Here is a 5,238-nt window from a genome sequence, read left to right on the forward strand (position 1 = left end):
TTCATGTTTTCCTCTTTTAGAATGCCTCCTCGACGCGAACACCAGATAGCAACTGCCGAGCTGGCAGAAATTATTGCGCAACAGATGGTTGCTCAATTCCCAAATCTCTTTGCTCAATGGAACCAAGCCAACAACAACAACAATGGTACATGCAATTTCAAGAACTTTAACTCGGCTAAACCACTCAAGTTTAGTGGTTCTGAGGGAGCAACTGGGCTTCTTCAGTGGTTCGAAAGCATCGAGAATACTTTTCGCCACGTGCAGTGTCCGGATAATCGCAAGGTCGAGTTTTCTTCAAGCGTGTTTCAGAAGAGGGCTCTTACATGGTGGAATGGGGTAATGAGAGACCGAGGTGCAGAAGTTGCTCTAGCACAGACCTGGGCTGAACTGAGAGCTCTTATGATGAGGGAGTTTTGTCCTCGTCATGAGCAACGAGCGTTGGAGAAAGAGTTTGATGATTTGAAGCAGGATAGCGGCGAGCACAGGGCATATACTGATAGGTTTGAGGAGTTGAGTCTACTTTGCCCGACTATGGTTGCCCCACTCGACAAGGCTATCGAAAGGTACATCGACGGCCTGCCTGACTCGGTACAAGATATTATCACTGGTAGCAACCCTACCACACTCCGACAGGCAATCGAGTTATCAGCGACATTGACTGAGTCGCAGATTCGGAAGATAAAATTACACAGGAAGGGTGACAAGGGCAAGAAACAGTCGGCTGACAAGGAAGATAGCAAGAAAGGTCAAAACAAGAACGAAAAGGAGTCTGGTTCATCAAAAAGGGGAAAGAAGCGTAAGGCTTCCCAAAACTATGCTGTCACTGCCCAAGCTAACCAGGCAGCTCCCAACCAAGCCGCACAGCCTCCAGCAAAGAAGCCCTATTCAGGAAGTGCACCTTTGTGCAATCGATGCAACAGTCACCATCAACCGTAACATCAGTGCCGTTTCTGTACTAACTGTGGGAGGTCAGGTCATCTTGCCGATGTTTGTCGGTTTGCTCAAAATCACGCAGTTCTGAACCCAGTTCAACAAGTTGCTCAGCCTCCTGCTCAGCAACAGGGTCAAGCTGCACGACCACAATACCCACCAGGTGCTTGTTATAACTGTGGGGATCTGACCCACTACAGAAACCGGTGCCCAAGGCAAGCCAACCAGAGCCAGAATGCCAATCAAAATCAGGCTCAGGCTCGAGGGCGACTCTTCAACATGAATGCTCAAGAGGCATAAGCAGACAACGAAGTGGTGAACGGTACGTTCTTTATTAATAATCAGCCAGCATCTGTTCTTTTTGATTCGGGTGCCGACAAGAGTTTTGTGTCATTGTCTTTTGAGCCAATGCTTCGAGTGTCTAGAACGAAACTAGGTAAACCTTTGACAGTAGAGGTTGCCAGTGGTGAACCCATTGTTCTTGATTCTGTTCTCCGCAACTGCCAGTTGAACCTTAACGACCATATTTTTCCTATTGACCTCACGCCAATGCAACTTGGAAGCTTCGACGTTATTGTGGGTATGGATTGGTTATCTAAGCATCGCGCAGAGATAGTTTGTTCTGAGAAGATTGTTCGTGTGCCGCTGTCGATAGACGAGATCCTGCAGGTTCGTGGTGAGAAGCCTGCCGGTGGTCTCAAACTTATGTCTTGTTTTAAAGCACGGAAGTATCTACGAAAGAAATATGTGGCTTTCTTAGCACATGTTACAGCAGATAAAGGCAAGGGTAAGTCTATTTCAGATATTCCTGTCGTTCGGGATTATTCTGAAGTTTTCCCTGAAGAGTTACCTGGTCTACCTCCAGCACGCTAAGTCGAGTTCCGTATTGATCTCGTACCTGGTGCAAACCCAATTGCTAGAGCTCCATATCGTCTTGCACCGTCCGAGATGCAAGAGTTGTCTAAGCAGCTGCAGGAACTCTCTGACAAAGGTTTTATCCGTCCTAGCTTTTCACCTTGGGGTGCTCCCGTTCTTTTTGTCAAGAAGAAGGATGGATCTTTTAGGATGTGTATCGATTATCGTGAGCTTAACAAGCTTACCATCAAGAATCGATATCCCCTACCTTGCATTGATGATCTCTTTGATCAATTGCAAGGCGCTTCTTATTTTTCAAAGATTGATCTACGATCTGGATATCATCAGCTTCGTGTGCATGAAGAAGACATTCCCAAGACAGCGTTCCGTACTCGTTATGGACATTATGAGTTCACAGTCATGCCATTCGGTTTGACTAATGCTCCTGCTGTTTTCATGGACTTGATGAATAGGGTCTGCAAACCTTATTTGGATAAGTTCATCATCGTTTTCATCGATGACATTTTAATATATTCTAAGACGCGAGCTGATCATGAGCAACATCTCCGTCTTACGTTGGAACTCCTAAAGAAAGAGCAACTTTTCGCCAAATTCTCCAAGTGTGAATTCTGGCTTAAAGAGGTTCAATTCTTGGGACACATTGTCAACGAACAAGGTATTCATGTAGATCCCTCCAAGATCAGTGCGATTAAGGATTGGGATACGCCTACTACTCCTACTGAAGTTCGTTCTTTTCTTGGTCTGGAGGGTTATTACCGCCGCTTCATAGAGAATTTCTCAAAGATTGCAGTTCCTCTAACTGCTCTAACTCAGAAGAACAAACCCTTTGATTGGGGATTCAAGCAAGAGGAAGCTTTTCAACACTTAAAGCAGAAACTTTGTGACGCGCCTGTCCTAACTTTGCCCGAGGATAATGATGATTTCGTCGTTTATTGCGATGCATCTAAATTGGGTCTTGGCTGCGTCTTGATGCAAAGGAACAAAGTCATAGCATACGCATCGAGACAGTTGAAGACTCATGAGAAGAACTACACCACTCATGATCTTGAGTTGGGTGCAGTTGTCTTCGCTCTAAAGATCTGGAGACACTATTTGTACGGTACAAAATGTGTGGTTTTCACGGACCACAAAAGTCTTCAGCATATCTTCAATCAGAAAGAGCTCAACATGAGGCAACGACGTTGGGTGGAACTTCTAAACGACTACGAGTGCGAGATTCGCTACCATCCTGGTAAGGCGAATGTCATGGCCGATGCTTTGAGTCGCAAGGAACGAACTAAGCTTCATTGTGTTTGTGTCCAATCTGTTATTCAAGCTCAATCCGATATCCAAGCCCGTATTTCTCAGGCTCAACAATCTTGTGTTTCACAAGGTTTGATGGATAAGGAGTTTCCTTATCACATAACACCTGCTCTTGAACTGAAGGACAATGGATCGTATTACTTCATGGACCGTTTGTGGGTCCCAAGCCAAGATAATCTTCGTACCTTGCTTATGGATGAAGCACATAAGTCTCGTTATTCTATTCATCCTGGCTCAGATAAGATGTATAAGGATCTTCGTATTCAGTATTGGTGGCCTGGTATGAAGAAAGACATTGCCTTATATGTATCAAAATGCCTTACTTGTCTTAAGGTTAAGGCTGAACATCAGCGTCCTTCCAGATTATTGGAGCAACCGGAGATCCCAGTTTGGAAATGGGAAAACATTACTATGGATCTCATTACCAAACTCCCGCGCACAAAGAAAGGTCACGATGCCATCTGGGTAGTCGTCGATCGTCTTACCAAGTCAGCGTATTTCTTGCCAATCCATGAGGATTTTTCGGCTGACAAACTTGCTCAAATCTACGTGGATGAAATTGTAGCTCGACATGGTGTTCCTTTGAACATCATTTCTGACAGAGATGCTCGTTTCACTTCTCATCTTTGGAGAACCATGCAATCTGCCATGGGGTCCCAACTTAATCTGAGCACAGCTTATCATCCGCAAACGGATGGTCAATCTGAAAGAACAATCCAGACACTGGAGGATATGCTTAGTGCTTGTGTGATCGAATTTGGTGGTAGTTGGGATTCACATCTTCCATTGATTGAATTCTCCTACAACAACAGTTATCACTCCAGCATCAACATGGCTCCTTTCGAGGCTCTCTATGGTCGAAAATGTCGTTCACCAGTCTGCTGGAATGAGATTGGCGAGGCTCAACTTACTGGACCTGCCCTCATTTTAGAGACAACAGATAAGGTAAAGAAAGTTCGTGATAACCTTCAGACAGCTAGAAGCCGTCAATAGAGTTACGCGGACCTAAAACGCAAACCCTTGGATTTTCAAGTCGGTGATCGTGTATTACTTAAGGTCTCACCTTGGAAAGGTGTGATCCGATTTGGAAAGAAAGGAAAACTTGCACCTAGATACGTTGGACCATTCAAGATCGTCGAAAGAATCGGTAAGGTAGCCTACAGATGTGACAACTCGTACTTTACCGTCTCGTACATTACGTGTAACCATCGAACTAGTGTGATTACGTGATCATATTAATTGAACAAATGTTGTGTTATGTGCTTGATGTTTACTATTTGTACATGTATGAATCGGACCGCACAACACACCCACACTCGCACAAGCCCATTCGGGCCTTATACTTTGCACACGGGTTATTAGGGCAGCCCATGTGGGTTCGGCCCACTCCCCTTTAACCGTGTAAATCCCATAGTTGGGGATAGGTTTTGGTTAGTTGTCACAAACACAAAAACACACACAAACCCTAGAAGTTTTCCTCTCTCTCTCGGCTTGCTTGGAACCCGACGGCACACACACACACTTTGAAGCTTGTGAAACGAATCGATCCTCTACCTTCATCCGGTTAGTGATGATGTTATGTTTTTGGATTATTTGTAATATCATGTGATTGCTATCATTCGTTAGGCGATGTAACTAGGGTGTATGCTAGTAATATTGGTTGAATGTTGATGATAATTGGATTGTTAATCGGTTCTCATGAATGATTAAGATATACGGTTACTTGACATGAAATCGGTTATATGTATGTTTGTGTGATGAGGAATAATTCGGATGGGTTAATAGTCTGAATGTATGCAAACCGGGTAGGATGCATGATAGCTGATTTATGATTCGGTATGTTTTTATAATAATCTGATTTCCTGTTCTTGATGTTAATATGAACATGCTTGATACTCATGATTTGAAGTTGAATGAAATCGGAATTAACTGTGATTGATCGAAATTGTGAAACTGCCTAAGTTGTTTGCTAGAATCACGGATAAGTCAATGCAGGAAATATGGAAACCAGTTACATACGCGATTTCGACACCTGGTTGCGAGTCGGGACCATAGTTGCGAGTCAGAATCCCACTCGTAACCAAGCCAGCACAAGTCGAGACTACGGTTGCGAGTCCCGTTGCGACTCGT

The sequence above is a fragment of the Helianthus annuus genome, chromosome 15 (assembly GCF_002127325.2).
Source record: "Helianthus annuus cultivar XRQ/B chromosome 15, HanXRQr2.0-SUNRISE, whole genome shotgun sequence".
Lineage (NCBI taxonomy): Eukaryota > Viridiplantae > Streptophyta > Magnoliopsida > Asterales > Asteraceae > Helianthus > Helianthus annuus.